This window comes from Balaenoptera musculus, chromosome 8, assembly GCF_009873245.2.
Source record: "Balaenoptera musculus isolate JJ_BM4_2016_0621 chromosome 8, mBalMus1.pri.v3, whole genome shotgun sequence".
NCBI classification, from domain to species: Eukaryota; Metazoa; Chordata; class Mammalia; order Artiodactyla; family Balaenopteridae; genus Balaenoptera; species Balaenoptera musculus.
Genome location: NC_045792.1, coordinates 88484571 through 88502548, shown reverse-complemented (window position 1 = coordinate 88502548; position 17978 = coordinate 88484571). Strand labels below are relative to the sequence as shown.

The following is a 17978-nucleotide window of genomic DNA, read 5'->3' as shown; positions in this document are numbered from 1 at the left end:
TAAACCAGAGAGTGGGATGGGGGGAAGGTTTGATAAGAGATATAGTACCTAAACAGTCTATGTAAAAATCATATGTAGCTTGAAAAATATAAAAGTATATAAATGATGTACTTCTAAAGGAGAAGAAATGAGACTATGCCATAATAAGCAACTTCAGGTCATCAAAAACTGTAACAACTTTTACAAGTAGCAATAAAATATTTTTAAGAAGAAATACTTTTTAAAATAAATAAGCATTTATTCTTATGTATCTCTATAAATATATGCACATATTTAAGCAAAAATTTGAGTCTCTTATTCAGATATTATTTTGGTTACTTTTAATTATTATTCTCAAATATTTCTTAAGACTTTATGATCTTTCCTGGTAAAGTCAATTTTTTTCAAAATTATAAAAAGTAGTTTTGACAACATGAATTAATTAAAACTAGCCATTGTTGCTTTCCTTTCAATAGAGTTTTAAAATACCAGTCAGTTACAGAATATGTTCTCTTATCTTCTGAATAGATTTTTAAAAATGTAAGTCTGCAGTAGTATGTATAATTTAGCTAAAGCAACTAGGAAAAAAATGAAGATATATTTGTGCAAATTAAATAAAATAATAGCAAGTACCCTAAATATCCATATTTCAAAGGCTCCTCAGTAACAGTTTTTATTCTAATAAGTATGAAAGATTATTATCTTAAATAAATAGCATTTATTAAAAACTGTCATGTACTCTACCTCATTATTTGTATATTATTTCATTTAATTATCGCAGAAACCCTATTGTTTAAATACATTATCATATTTGTAAAGTTATACACTTATAAGAGCTTAAGTATCTGGTGACAGAAACAGGAGTGCAAACTCAGAGCTGTCTTATTACTAATCTATAGTCTTAAAAATTCACTCTAAATTTTCAAGTGATGTAATTTAAAAGTCTCATTTTCTCATCAGTAAAACTGGAGTAATGATAATGGACTCAGGCATGTGTATGTGTAGGTATATGTGTGAGGTGAACAAGTATGTAATAAGATAAAATATTATATGAAACTCCTTAATTCAGTTTCAGGCACAGACAAGGTACCACCATTGGCATCTCACTAGAAGATCTTAGACAAACACTACCCATCTGGATCTCAAGTTTATTATCTCCAGAATGAGAGAAATACACACTTTGCTATGTTGAAATGAGTCTTGTCATAATGTATATGAAAGCTCCTCATGATGTATAATGTGTATATGTATATATACATACAATATATGTATAATCAATGTGGCAGCCCTTTACTGAAGTCCTTTATAGTTTTCAGTTTATACAGCACTCTAAATGTGTTTACTAGTAGTATAAATAATCCTTCATGTTCCATATTATATCTCCTAAATAGACATCAAACATTGAGCTCCTATACATTAAACTAGCTTTCCTGTTGTTTTTTTTTAATGGTACTTCTAGAATAATTTTTTTTTTAAATGAAGGAGATGATAGTATCCCTCCTTTCTAGCTGTGAACTGTAGCTCAATGACTCTAGTGTGTATTATTTCCAACTACTCTCCTCAACTTCTTTTAAAAATATATATTTTTAAATAAGCAGTACTCTGTTGCTATAAGACTATAAAGTAAAGCTATCTATCCCAGCAATACTTAGGCATTTTTTGTTTTGGTTTTCAAATTGATGGTTTGAATATTTTAATCTTTATTATTGAAGACAGTAACTTCAGGGTTACGAAAATATTATTGACCTGATTCCAATCCAATTAGATACCACTCAACATTGAATCTTTAAAAACATGTAATATCTTTTGGCTAATATTGGGTACTGGGTTCACACAGACAAATCAGGCTTCCCTCATGACAAATAGGAGATCAAATATTATGGTCAGGGATTAGATAAGAGAGAATATGAAGTAGTAAGTACTACAAATAAATATACAAGATGAATAGTCATTAAGGTAAAATAATCAATATGTTTAGATTAAGGATTTTGGATCTTCAGAAAAGACACAAATAAAGTTAGTACTTTCTGAGATGCAGTTGGGTTAAACATTAGAATAATTCCTATCTAAAGATTAAGTTTAAATTTTTTTAGCAAAAACTGCTAAGGAAAAACATTACAAAGCTGCTTTATGCTTTAAGTAGAATAACCCTCTTAGATATCAAGCAGGGCTCTTGCTCTTAACTTATGAGTGAATTGTTAAAGCTCCAAACTAAAACAACTCCATGTCCATGAGAATCCAGGGAAATTGGCATTTAAAAATGTTTGCTATCATTCTCCAAGTAACGACGACACCTTAAATACCAAGCACTGTTTATTTGTACTTCTTGACATTTCATGTACATCGCACACTTATTAAATGCACTTTAAGCTAAGTCGCTTTTCCCAAGCATATTTTATTAAAGTATACCACGCATAAAAAGAACACTAAACTTAAATGTACATACCCATAAATTATCAAAACATGGATGCTTATGAAAGAAGAGGACAATAAATAAAACACCTGATGCCCCTGGTTCTCCCTTAATCACACTCCCCTCCTTCTCCCCATAGGTACAGAATACCATATATTTTAACACTGTAGATTAATTGGTATTTAATAAACACTTATATAGAAGGATCCATATATAAATATATTTGTATATATTTAATTATATTTATGTTTCTTTTTTCCTTATTTGTCTTTTTAGAAATAGTGTTTTGCTGTACAATTCTCTTCTCTGTTATGCTTTTCTCTCAGGTACACACAAAGAGTAAAACTGCTAAAATGTAAGATATGCATGTATTCAAATACAATGGATGATTCCAAAATGTTCTGCAAAGTGTTGGTAGTAACGCTTTCAGCATTTTTACTAGCCAACACTTTACATAGACAAATAGTCAGCTATAGCATATTAAGATACATTTTTAAACTTTTAAAAAATTATTGAAATATAATTGACGTTAGTTTCAGGTATACTACATAATGATTTGACATTTGCATACAATATGAAATGATAACCACAATTAGTCTAGTAACCATCTGTCCCCATACAAAGTTATATTATTGACTACATTCCTTATGCTGTATATTACATCCCTATGGCTTATTTATTTTATAACTGCAGGTCTGTACCTTTTAATCCCCTTCGCCTCATTTTCCCATTCCCCTATCCCCTCCCTTTTGGCAACCACCCTCTTTGTTCCCTCTACCTATGAGTCTGTCTTCATTCTGTTTGTTCTGTTTTGTTTTTTATATTCCACATATAAGTGAGATCATGCAGTATTCGTCCCTTCCCCACCAACTGCTTGGCCTGAGGCATCCCAGTACTTGTGGAGACCGGCTGGTGGGCGAGGCCATTTTCCAGCACTAATAAGCTAGAGGGAGGATTCCCAAATGGAGCTTGCCAACAGCAGTGTCTTCATGATAGAATGAGCTCTCCTAAATGGTTGCTGCCAGTATCTATGTCCCCAGGGGGAGCCCCAGTCGCCGCCTCCTTCTCTAGGATACTCTCCAAGATCAGCAAGTGAGTCTGACCCAGGGTCCTTTCACATTGCTGCCTCTGCCCTGGGACTTGGAGCGTGTGAGATCCTGAGCATGCCCTTTAAGAGAGGGGTCTATTTTTCCTGTAGCCCTCTGTCTCCCCTGTACTGAAACCCCACTGGCCTCCAAAGCCTGACATTCTTGTAGCTCATCTTTCCAGTGCAGGACACCTGGATTAGGGAGCCTAATGTGGGGCTCAGAACCCTCACTCCTTGGGGAGAACCTCTGCAGTTGTGATTATCCTCCAGTTTTGGGGTCACCTACCTGGGGGTATGGATCTTGACTATACTGCATCTTTTGCCCTTCCTACCCTTCTCCTTGTGGTTCCTTCTTTATATCGTTATTTTGGAAAATATTTTCTGCTAATCTTCAGGTTGTTCTCATAAATATTTGCTCTCTAAGTACTTGTGATTTTGGTGTGCCTGTGGGAGGAGGTGAGCTCATGGTCTTCCTACTTTGCCATCGTGGCCACGCTCCCCAAGGGACACATCTTAATTTTAAACTAGTTTAAGTAGTACTATACAAAGTTAGGAGTTAAAACATTATATTAGTAATATTGATAAATAGCTCTGTTAACCCGTAAATGTTATGCATATACTCTTTGCGTTGAGTAAAACTGAGCCTCATGGGTCACAGCCAATGACCATGCAGCCTCATGTTTCAAATCAATGGAGGCATCCATGGTTAACAACAAAGCGTTGATCTTCATTACTTGGTATAATTTTGGTTCAGATCCAACACTTTTGGGAGTATGTTTTTCCTCTTGAACTACATTAGCTACATCAGGAAATACATGCATGTTAGAATCTACTACTAGTTTCTCAATTTGCTTGCTTCTTTCGTTTGTTTGTTCTCTGCTTATGTCCAAGGTAGTTTTCAAAGACCTGGATGTTTTCTACTACCTATAGTTACTTCTTCTATTTTGGGCATGCAGATTACTAAAGATTTCCTAGCAGAGTTGCTGTGAGGTTTGAACACTTCAGGAAATATAAGCTGATGTGACTTTCCCTTAAGCATTCCTCTCACATACATTGACTGGGCATCGACATCAATTACCTATACCTATAGACAGCAAGATCCAGGATGATCTGCTTCTGTCTTCCATCATCTTTCAAGAGAAATCAAGTTTGGGCTCATTTAGTTTTAGGACTTTTCCAACTTTAGTGATCAAAGTTCTCAGTGGTTTACCTTTCTTCTTTGTAATACTTAATTTGTCTTGGTCTTTCCATCATTTTTCCATGTCTAAGGGTTTCCCATCTAAAATCAGGAGTAAACTGAAGAAAGCTTATACCAGAATGCTGCTATTCTTTGCTTTCATCTAATTTATTTTGGTTGGGACCCTTTTTTCATGCTTCTAATGTCTGATGTTCTTTGTTCACTAAAGAAAACAGGATAGTGGTGACAATATCTGTGTGCCAATGTCTGTCAAAGCCAGGGTTACTTTTCTTCTCGTCTATTTTTATGCTGTTCTTAAAGTTTCCTCTGAACCACTTTTCTGTATTTGCCCATTTGAAACAATAAGCTTTTCCTCCCCAATCACTGGATAAATTCTGCAGTTCTTGAATTCATTCTGAACTCTCTTTATCATCCCACACTTTAATTGTTGAGGAGTTGCCACCACCAACTTCCAGTAACATTCAAAGTCAGCATGTGGGTTACCCATGCAAAAGAACTCCAGATGGAGACTGTGCTGCAGGGTTTTACTGTTGCTCAGGTCTCCAGCGAAATTTATCAAGTTAATTTTCTTTAGCCCTTCAGATCCTTCCAAATTTTCAATCTTTTCAGTGTTATTTAAAGCAAAATCAAAACATTTAAGTTTCTTGAGGTTGGTAACATTTTAAAATTTTTCCACTGGGATTATTTTAAAGGTAGAAAATTCTGGTACCATTTATCAATATGATCTCTTTCTGTTTATTGCTGATATAAGGAGAGTTCCTCCAGGGGAAAAATTACACAGTTACTGTGTTTGGCATTCTGTCTAATGAAGTATTCTGTTATCCCCTCCATAGCACCTTTCTGGTTTGGGGGCCCGGGAAGCCTGCCTGGGATCCCAAGGACTGTCAGTAATAATTTATACTTCAATCATTAATATATGAATGTTCTGTTTGTGCCACATGCTTGCCAGCACTTTGTATGTCAATATTTTTAAAAACTTTAGCCATTCTGGTGGCTGTGCCAGAATGTGTCTGTCACTCTAATTTTAATTTACATTTCCTTTATGACTATTTATGTTGATCTTCTTTCCTATGTCTACTGGAAATCTGAATGCCTTCTTTTGGGAAGTGTTTGGTCAAGTCTCTTAGTCATTTTTCTATGTGTTTTGTATCTTTTTGTCTTACTGATTTATAGGAGTTCTTTACCAATTTGGGATATGAGCCCATTGTCTATTATATGTGTGGTAAGTGATTTTTCCTACTCTGTTGATTTAAATATGTTATTGTGAAAATTTTCAAACATTTGAGGGATAATTTGTGGGAAAAGTATAATGAATCTATATCATCATACAGCTTCAAGAATTATTACTCCATGGACAATCTAGTTTTGCTTTTACCCTATCCATTTTCACCCACAATTGGATTATTTTAAAGTCAAGGTTCCAAGATATCATATCTCTTTTTATTTGTAAAAATGTCACCATGAACCTCTAAAGGATAAGAACAAATTTCCACAATGTAACTAAAATGTCCTTATTAGATATAATGTGTCTAGTGAATGACAGGTTTTCTTATATTTAATACAGCTTGATTTATCAATCTTTTCCTTTATAAACAGTGCTTTCATTGTCTTGTTAAATTCTTTCCATACTTTAAGATGTTCAAAAATTTCCTATACAATTGTTTAGAAATTTTATTATTTTTCCTTTAGTATTTGGATTTAAAATCAATCTGGACTTGATTTTTATGTGTGGTTGGGTCAGGTTGTTTTCTTTTTTTAATATATAGGTATCTACACAACATCTTAATTGAGTTTTTTTTGGTATGTTGCTCTGTGCTCTGTATTGACACATTACTGTATATTAAATGCCTATGTATGTGTTAGTCTATTCATAAACTTTCTATTCTGTTCTATCGGTGTATTTGTCTAACCTAGCAGCAATATTATACTGTTTAATTATGACAGCTTTTAAATAATTCCTGCTAACTAGTACAACAGATACTCCAATGATGTTCTTCTTGAAAGATTTCTTGGCTATTCTTGGCCCTCTATACATTTCAGTGTATATTTTAGAATCTACTCAACTTTTACAAATGAAAAACTAAAGTGTTGGAAATTATCAGATTTGCATTTACTCTATAAAGCAATTTGGAAAGAAGTAAAATGCTTATAATACTCAATCTTCCAACCCATGGGCATGGACTATCTGTTAGCTATCTACTATCCATCTATCATCTTTCTCTTCATCTATCTATCATCTCTATATTCTTTATTCTCAATAATAGTTTTTATTTGCCTATCCAGAAGTCTTGTACTGTGTTTATTAGATTTATTCCTACTTATATGATATGTTTTGGTGCTTTTTTTAAAATGGTATTTTATATAATACTATTTTTATTTGTTGTTATTATATAGAAATTCTCTTGATTTTTTCACTGCTTTTGTATTCAGCTACTTTGTGTAACTATTTATAAATATATATATGCAAATTCTTTTGGATTTTCTACATATTCTATGTGTTCAGTTACATAATCTGGGAATAACCTATTTTTTTTTTCTGATTATTCTAGCTTACATTTCATTTTCCTGGACAAGGAATTATTAAAATGTAGGGTAATTTACCTTATTAGAAGCAGATATGAATAATTATGAGGGTTTTTTTAATAAAAACACCTCAAACATCTAATCCAACTTGATATCAAAGAGAGGCATCTAAAAAACTTTTTTTCTTTTACTTAATTTTTTAAAACTCATTTATATTATAGAATAGGTCCATTACCCTTTCCCCAATGATGTTCACTTAATATAGTGTTCTGTAATGAAGTACGAGGTATATACATTTTTATCTTCTCATTTTCTGACTTTCTCTCTTCTATCCAACTATCGACCATCCATTCTGTAAATGGTTGAATCAAAAACAATCACAGTACATGGTCAGGAAATATTCAGGGAATACTTTTTATATACTAAAAAGTATGCCTATTCCCAAAATGTTTAATACATATACACATGCATATATCTAAACTCATGAAATATTTATTTTGAAAAATCAGTATGGTAGCTATCCTACTCTAATTTTAAAAATAAAATAAAACTGAATCTTAGAGAACTTAAAGAACATGTCCAAGGAAACTCATTAATAAGTAGTGTATCCCATATAGAAAACATGATATAGCTAGACCTCTAGTCTTTGTCAGTTTATATATTCATTGCTTGTTTGTTGTTGTTTTTAAAAAGGTAGAAAAAATTTATCCAGTATTTATTTTTTCAAATTGTAGGAGAATATGGCTTTCCCCCAAGATATGAAGACTCAAATCCTACTCTTTAAAAGTCTTTAAGAGTAATAAATTTTTTAGAAACGCAAAAATTGTTAATTATGTCTACCTTTTGAAGATAGAAACATTGACACAATGACCTGTATATTCAAAAGGTCTTTTAAATCTATTTTTGTTAGGACTTTGTCAATAATTTTATGGTGGTATAGTGTATTAAAGAGAACAACAATAAAAAAAGACAAATGATAAGATCTATTATCTTTTCAACAGATGATTTTCTTTAAAAATAAGATTTTAATTCATATAAAAAAAACTTTTATTTCAACATTTTACCTTAGCATCTCTTTTCCTGATTGTATCCCATACATTAGTATGGATATAAAACATTATAAATCCCCTATTATTTAATTCAGCTTGGCTGAAATGCAGAACTTGAAGCCAGAGAGTATGAGTCATAATTAGAAAATTAATTAGGAAAACAGTGGCTATGATAACACACTATTACTTTGAGAAGACAAAGCATTCAACTAGCTATTATCTCTTAAAATATAGATAAGTTTAAGAAAAGCAACTAATAGGTAAGCTACATTTTAAGTTAAATCTATACAAATTCAAAAGCTTCTCCATATAGAGTTTTCTCTCAGAACCTTTTTATAATGAAGAGCAAAATATAATTCTGAAATACTTATAAATTTTTGCTTTAGTGGTTCCAAGAACTTTGATGTATAAATGTGAGACTAAGAATAATTGTTAGAAGAAATTATTTTAGAACGTTATTTTTCATATTGAGTACATTTGTTCACATTTGAAAACAAAGGCACAAAAACCAGAGAGAAAATATCTTATCCTTCTTTTTTAAACAAGCAGAAATAGAAAAAGCGATGGCTTTTACCTGTTGCATGATTTTGGTTTTTTATCCAAATGGCTAACCCACATGGATAAGGACTGATACATGTTCATTTCTTTTCTTTCAGGTGTATATAGCACAGTGCTATAAAGAGTATATTATAATGTCCAAAAATACATATTTTTAAGTTATTACCTGAGGGAATATATAAAACCATCAGTAAATATATTTAATGTAAAAAAATAAGCTCTATATTATTATAGCATTCTAACTGGAGGACTAGCCTGGGGAACTGAAGGTGCATATGTTTGGGATAACATAGACTCCTTAAAGTGACTTCTTCCTTATAAAGGTTGTCTAAACCAAATTCCAGTAGGAATGCACTCTTCCCATGTGTTTTTATAGCATACACGTTTGTTTGATTCAACAAATCCAAACCCTTTCCTGTGGATGGTAAATCCACGTTGCACAGTTTGTACTACTGAGAATAACATGCTGCAGATGCCAGAACCTAAGATGAAGAAGCAGCATGACAGAGTTGATCTGGGTTTGGTTCACGAAGTGCTGTCCCAATAGTTTTTGTGACTTGAACAATCGATTTTTTTTTCTCTTTGTGCTTCAGAATTTTGTATCTAGAAACGAACGAATAATTTAAATCAAGAACTAGCAAACTATGGCCCAGGGGCCAAATCTGGCCCACAAATGAAGAATGTTTTTTACATTGTTAAATCGTTCATTTGAAATGGCTACACAAATACCTAAGTAATATTCTTAATTTTTTTTCTTGGCCCATAAAACTTAAAAGATTTACTATCTAGCCCTTTGAGAAATGTGTGCCGACAGTCTTCTAGATAGTTTCTAGAGTGTTTTCTTGATTGAGTCCTTGATTCAAAATAAAAATATATTTGATTCTTTATCAGCCAAAGTTAAGCCAAAAACCAATCTAAGTGTATCAAATAGAAGCATGTTAATAGAAGGAAGAGAGGTTAACAAAAGTGTGAAAAGGCTTGGGTAAAGACTCTGGTAGCATTTTGATGATCAGAAACCCAAAGTTACTGGCTGAGTTGTACCCACCCAAAATCATAGGTTGAAGCTCTAACCTACAGTACCCAAGAATGTGATCGTATTTGGAGAGAGGTCCAATAAAGAGATGACTAAGTTAAAATTAGACTGTTAGGGTGGACCCTAATATGACTTGACTGGTGTCCTTATAATAAGAGAAAATCTAGACAAGCAGAGAGACCCACCAGGGATATGCATGCACAGAGGAAAAATCATGTGAAGACACGACAAGAAGGTAGCCATCTGCAAGCCAATGGGAGAAGCCTCAATAGAAACCAACCTTGCCAACACCTTGATTTTGGACTTCTAGCCTCCAGAACTGTGAGAAAATAATAAAGTCATTCTGCTTGTGGTACTTTATAATGGAAGCCCTAGCAAACTAATGCAAGGAATTCAAGGAACTGCCACCAATGATCTCTGGTCCTATGGGACCAAATGGTGTGATTTTCAAGAGGACACCCAAATGCATCCATCAAAACATATCAACCATCCCATGAAGTGCATACATATGCATAATAACCATTTTTGCCTCTCTTCTCCTTATCTCTTATTCTGTGAGTATCTCTCTTTAGTATAACCTAAATTTGAATCTGCTGGCTGCAGAGTCTGGGAAAAACAGTTTCTAAGTTTCAAGTACTTGCAATTCTTATAAGTGCAGAAAAGTAAGTTCAACAAACACGAGCAAATTAATTGTTATGGAGGGTAAAATAAGCAGAGGTGTCCCTTCCTACAATCATCTGTACTGGTTCTCCTAACTTTGAGTAATTCTTCAACAAAATAAGAACCACATCATGCTTTAATCAAACATGATGTAACTGTCTCTTATACTTAGATGTGCTCACCTTCTCCTTGTCTTTATGCTAAAAGAAGCATAAAGTCTGATTAAGATAAAGATGACTATACTCATCTTTTTGATGCTAATTTATTTTTAATTCACTTACAATTCCCTTTGGATATACTAAAATTAAATAAATGTCTTCAAATTCTGTTTTCAGTTAGAAAATGTTAGCCAGCAGACCAATGCGTCCTCATAGAGCAAGTAGAAAATTTATTTTTAAAAATACACAAGTTATCTACTTGAAGGCAGTGGAAAACTCTAGAGATAACTAAATGGCTTAAGACACTGGCGTTGGGAGAAGCTCAGAACCTCAGAGTCTCAGACGGGTGAGCAGACTGCAACACCTTCTACCCTGAGGAAACTTGCCAGTTTGGGGCTTGGATAAAATTCTGAGAACCAGTTGCAAAACCTGAAGAAAACCCCACTAAAGGGAATGTATGAGGAGGGAAATTGGAGAATTTTTCAAGTCGAGTGGGAGCAGTTTCAAGTATATGATAAGTTTCCAGTTTAGAATATTTATCAAATGTAAATGAAATTGACTGATTTAGAGTTTAGGGTCCATTAGGGAGAAGAGCCCCACAGAATACATCGGGCTGCTAGTTGAAAACCCCAGACTTCTGGGGTAATGTGGAGACAGACTGAGTAAACTGAGTCTTACCAGAGCTGTACCCTAACCTGACTCAGCGTAGCACCTGCTTGAATTTTCTACCACTCCATTTTGCTAGTGGCTAGTAAGGTGAATTCTTCTTAGAGGAAGTAAAATCATCTGGAGTCACTACAATTTTCATACCTAACAGCTGGAATTCCTTAAAAATTATTAAGTATGATTTTTTAAAAAAACCCTTAACTGAAAAAGGAAAAACAAATCAAAACAAATGGGAAAATAGAAATTGCTCTCTAGGTGGTCCAGATACTGAAATTGACTGACAAGGGCTTTAAACATTTATGATTATTATGTTCAAGAAATAGAGAAAAATATGGAGAAAATTGATGTTAACTGAAGAATTTCACAAGAGAATTGGAGTCTATAAAAATCAAATAAAACAGAAATTCAAGAAATGGAAAAGTACAATCTTTGAATACAGGAACTTATCAGATCGGTTTAATAACAGATTAGAAACAGCAAAATTTATTATAGGCTACCACTAAGTCCAGTTTATAGTCAACCAACAAGTAAATTACTAAAGCCATTGACAGCTCTCAAGCTAACCTACTGAATACAGATCATTTGATAAGTGCACCCACATTGATTAATTTGGTCCAATCCAATGTGATTGGACCCTTACTTCTTGATTTAAATCCTTAAAATTAGGGCTTCCCTGGTGGCGCAGTGGTTGAGAATCTGCCTGCCAATGCAGGCAACACGGGTTCAAGCCCTCGTCTGGGAAGATCCCACATGCCGCGGAGCAACTAGGCCCGTGAGCCACAATTACTGAGCCTGCGCATCTGGAGCCTGTGCTCCGCAACGAGAGAGGCCGGGATAGTGAGAGGCCGGCGCACCGCGATGAAGAGTGGCCCCCGCTTGCCGCAACTAGAGAAAAGCCCTCGTACAGAAACGAAGACCTAACACAGCCATAAATAAATAAATAAATAAATAAATAATTAATTAAAAAAAAAATCCTTAAAATTAACTCAATCAATTCCTAAAAATATTCCCCAGATTTCTGTTGAGACATAGATAGATAGATAGATAGATAGACTGATGATAGATTCTTTCAATTCTTCCAGTGTCCATGCTATATTCTCCTAATCCAGATTTTGTTCTCATCTGCATGGAGAATGCTGATTGCTGATGTCTGATTCTAGCTATGTGTCTGGATTTGACTGTGGATCTAGTGAAGAACAGTATCCTCTTGAAGGGTTTCTGCATCAGATTAAAACATTATAGTCTCTACAACCATACAGGCTCAAAGATATGTGAAAGGGCTGCCCAGCTAGTAAGGGAGTCTTAAAGAATTTGTGGATTTATGATTTTTTGTTCACCTTAATTCATTCAGATATTCCCATTACAATGTACTGGATTCCACTCTTTGTTGTTGAATTTCTTAACTCACATATCATTCTTAATGAAATTATGAACTTACATTCTGCTTTAATTTAAGCAAAGGAACTCTTTGTTTTGGGTAAAGTTTATTGACACTTTTTCTATAAGATAAGCAGTTCTTTTAGAGTAGTTTTATAAGTTAGCTGGTTCTCTAATGGGGATGGAGCTAAGATTTTTAAGCTCTGAAATTATTTTATATCTGTAATATCTTTGGTGAAGTCAGAGGCAGCCATTTAGTCTACTATAATTTAGCCTTATTTCTAACCTAAAATTCTGCTAGATCAGCACCTTGGTATCCTAAACCTTGTCTTCAATAGACATGCCATTCTAAACAACCGTATATTACAAGTTACTGTCTATCCACTGCATACCAGTGACCACTGGCATCCCATGTTCCCACTGATTATAAAAACTAATCTCAGATTTCCATAATTGAGACCCTATTTTCTGAAATCATTTCTAGTAGGAAATATAATACTAGTCTTTGATCAGTCAGGAATACAGAAACAATTCTAGATATTATAGCAAGTGCTTAAATAGAGTGAATTAGAGATTAAAACAAAAAAAACCTTTGGAAAGTCTGATTGAGCAAAGGTTATGAAAGATTTTACCAGAGTTTAAGAAATTAAGAAATGCAGGAAACACAGGATATTGCCTTTTAAAAATGTAATGTAATTACTATTAATGTTTAAAATAAATTAAGAAAGAAAAAATTAACAATGGATAAAGTAGGAAAAAGAATAGCTTTGTTTCAAAGTGAACTAGTGGTAATGCCTAAAATGCTTACCAAAATAATTATTCTAACAACCAACTAAAAATGAAAACCTTAAAAATCACCACGTAGTTGTTGACAGAACATGTATCAGACACCAATAAAAGACATAAGTTCCTTTAAAAAAAGATACAATAATTTTAACTGTTTCTAGACATTTGCATACATCAGGAAACAATGATACTTTCAAATCAGAGGTGCATGCTTTCTTGGCCATCAGACATCCGCAAAGGTGCTTAGCTGACAATAATACTACTTGATTTAATTAAAATCCCATTTAAACCTTCATGTAGCTATCTGTGATGTCAAATAAAAAGAATAAAAGAGCATGTGAAGTAAAGAATATATATATGTGTTATATATATATACCATAAAATAATGATAAAAAGGAATGATAATGATAAGGAGGGATCATAACGATAAAGAGAAACACTTTATAATGATAAAATAATCAATCTGCAAAGAATATTTAGCAATTTTAAATGTGTATGCACCTAAAAACAAAGCTTCACAATATATGAAGCAAAAATGACAAAATTAAAAGGAGAAATAACATAACTACAGTTGGCAGTTTTAACAGGTTGGGTTCAGTGATTGATAGAATGAATAGCAAGTACAAATAACATCTGTAAGACTATACAATACTTGAAAAGCTCTACCAACTAACTTGACTTAATTGATAGCTTTAAATGGCATAATAAATTACCTTTTCAAGTGCGTATAGAACATTTAACAGAGTAGATCATATTGTGAGCCATAAAAATAGTTTCAAAAAATTCAAATGCTTGAAAGAACAAAGAATATTCTACAACTACAACCTTGATATCAAAACCCCTGAAAGAATACAAAAGAAACCCGAAGACCAATATTCTTCAAGAAACAGATACAAAATTCTGTTGTAAAATTAATCATCTGTTTCTAAAAATTAACACTTCATGACCAAGAAGGGGTGTATTCCTGATACGCAGAATTGACTTTAAATTCAAATATCAATCAATGTAGTTTACCATATCAAAAATATAAAGGAGAAACAGTACATGATCTTCTTAACAGATGTAGAAAATGTTTTCGACAAAATGATGACTCATTCTTAAGATGTTATTCTTCCTAAATTGATCTATAGACATAATGTAACCCACATTAATACTTATGACATAATAAGACATATATATTGTCTCTGTTCCTGACAGTGCTCCTAAAACCCTTGTAATTTCATGAGTGATAGGGGTGCTAAGAGTATCTTTTGTTCTAACTTTGATCTTTTGCCTGGATTCCTGAAATAAAGCTCCTAAAACCCTTGTAATTTGCTGAGTGATGGGAATGTCTTACACAGAGCTCCCAAACCCTTTGGAATTTCCTGGGTAACAGAAGCATCTTTTGTTCTAATAAAGCAACTCTGGGTGGGCTCTTGGGTAGGAGCTGGTCATGAGAAAGACCAAGCCATGATTAGAAGCTTGGAACTTTCAACCCCACCTCTTATCCTCTGGGAGGGTGAAAGGGGCTGGAGATAGAGTTAATCAACAATCATGCCTGTGTGATAAAGCCTCCATTAAAAGCCATAAATCACAAAGTTTGGAGAGTTTCTGGGTTGATGCTGGGAGAGTGGCACACCCCAAATGCACAGGGACCAAAGATTCTGTGCTTGAAATCCTTCCAGACTTCTCCCTGTGTACCTCTTCATTTGGCTGTTCATCGGTATCCTTCATTATCCTTTATAATAAAGCGGTAAACATAAGTGTTTCCCTGAATTCTGTGAGGCCTTATAGCAAATCATAGAAACTGAGGAGGGGCTTGTGGGAACCTCCAATTTATAGTCTGGTTACAACTCCAGGACTTACAACCAGCATCTGAAGTGGGGAGTAGTCTTGCAGGATTAAGCCTTTTACCTGTGGGATCTGTGGTCACTCCAGGTAGTTAGTATCATAACTGAATTGTAGGACACATGGTTGGTGTCCAGAGAGTTGGAGGATTGGTTGGTGTGGGAAAAATGCACAACCATTTGGTGTCAGAAGTATTGTGGGTGGAGTAAAAGAAATAGTGTTTGTCTCTTAATACTCCAGCATGCTTGTTTGTAGAAATTGGAAAACTGTTTCTCAAATATTACATATGGATGTGAAAAAACTCTGTAACAGTGGGGCAGGGAGTATACAGGAAATCTCTGTACCTTGCTCTCAGTTTTGTTGTAAGTCTATAACTGCTCCAAAAAATATAAACTCTTAAAACAAAAAACTCTGTAATAGCCAAAACATTTTTCAAAAAGAACAGAGATGAATAGGTTAAACTCCTGGATTTCAGGATTTTTTAGAAAGCTACACTAATAATGATAGTGGACAGAAATAGAAATAGTGCATAGAAATGGGCATATAGGCCAGTAGAACAGATTAAATTGTCCCGAAGTTAATCCACCCAGGGAGTGGATTCCTCACAAAATTTCAAGGAATGCAATGGGGATAGAATGCTTTGTTTTTTTATTTGTTTGTAAACAAGAGGTGTTGTAAAAATAATAGTGAAGAAAATGTTGCTTGAGGTAAAGATAGATGTATTGATTAATAGAAAATAATTCAGTGTCCAGAAAGAGTCTACACATAGATTGTCAGTGAACAGTGGTGCAAAGATAATTCAAACCAAAAATGATTTTACTTGCAACAAGGGTTCTGAAACAACATTTTTTTAAAAATTCACTTTTATATTATATTGTACCCAGAAATGAACACAAAATGGGCCATGGCCCTAAAAGTAAAAAGTAAAGTGATATGATTTTTGCAATAAAATATAAGAGAAAAGCTTTATAACTTTGGGATAGCAAAGGATTGCTTAAAGAACATAAAACAACAAGCATAAAAATAATCAAAATAATAATGATTTGGACTACATTAAAATAAAACTCTGGTCTTTACAAGATGCAATGAATAATATGTGATTAATAAAATTAAAAGGCAAACCACAAAAATACATATGCATATATACATGATAGAAATATAACAAAGACTTATATCCGTAATATATAAGTAAAGCACTCTTAAAGCATAAGAAGAAGAAGAAGAAAAATGGTTACAGGATTTAAAAATATATGAATATCTAAGAGGTCATGAAAAGATGTTCAACATCATTAATCATCAGGAAATGTTGATTAAAACCCCAAAGAGATAAGACTACTTACCTAAAAGGAAAGATAGAAATACAAAATTGTTATTATTAAATTTAGGCAAGAACATTGAGCAACTAGAATTTTTATTCATTGCTGGTGGGAGTGTGAAACTGTACAATCATTTTGAATCAAAGTTTACCAGTTACTTTTAAGTTATATACTTTTCATGAGACCTAGCAATTTCACTCCTAGGTACATGACCAAGGTGTATATATATATACACACACATACATATATATATGTGTAAAAGGACCTGTTCATGAATATTCACAGCAGCTTTATTCTTAGTAGATCCAAATTGGAAATACAATTTTCTACCAAAAAGTAAATGGATAAACAAATCACTGTACATTCATATAATGGTATGCTACTCAGCAACAAAAAGGATAAAAACTACTAATACACAAAAGAATTTTATGAACAAAAAAAGTGAGGCAGAAAATAGTACATATTTGTTCTGTGCTGGTCTCAGCCTATCAATAACCAATGCTGTGGTTGGATCAGCTCTTGTGATTTTTGTTATGGTTGCAAGATGCCCTTCAGCAAAAACCATCAGGAAACTTTGAAAGAAATAGGGGTTTCTTACTTACAAGACCTGGAGATTACACAGCACACCTGGAGCCACACAGCAAGTTCATGGGGAGAGAGAGAACCCATGGACCTAGAATTCTGCTTTTATTGGGGTTGAGGGTGGGGACCCACCCAGGGTTTTTCAAGTTCATTCTTTGTCAGGGAATTAAAAACCTAAGGGTGGGAATTTAAAGCATGGGAAGAGAATAAAACAGGTTCCCCAAATGGCCTCTTATTGAAATCAATGAAGATTTCTAAAACAAAGAAGCCTCAGCGGGGGCAAGTGGCCTGGCTCTTCATCTAGTGGAGAGGCTGGCCCTGTGTCCATTTACCATAGCCATCTTTGAAGGAAATTCCTCTTTGTAATGGATTCCTCGGCAATTAAACCTGAAGCCATGCCCTTGTATTGCAAAAAATAAAAAATAACTGTCAGGGCTTACACTGTAATATTGTATGACTCTATTTATATAAAATTCAGTATAAGGCAAAACTAATCTATGATGTCAAAAGAAATCAGAATACTGGTTTTCTATGTGTTAGGGATTGAGAGTGGTTTATACGTAAAGGATTATTCTGAGATAATGGATATGTTCTATTTCAAGATTGGTGGGATGGTTGTATCTGGGAGTAATTATCAAAAACTTATCAAACAGATACGAAAAATGAATGGGTTTATTTTATGTAAATAATCTCTCAGTGAAGTTGACTTAAATAGCAAAGAATTAAATTTATATGTTATGGCATATTAATTACAAGAACCATTATG

General features: G+C 33.6%; 1 pseudogene; it reads right to left on the bottom strand.

Moving 5' to 3' along the window:
* Positions 1 to 4087: 4087 nt before the first annotated feature.
* Positions 4088 to 5508, bottom strand: LOC118899563 (annotated as a pseudogene).
* Positions 5509 to 17978: the final 12470 nt, after the last annotated feature.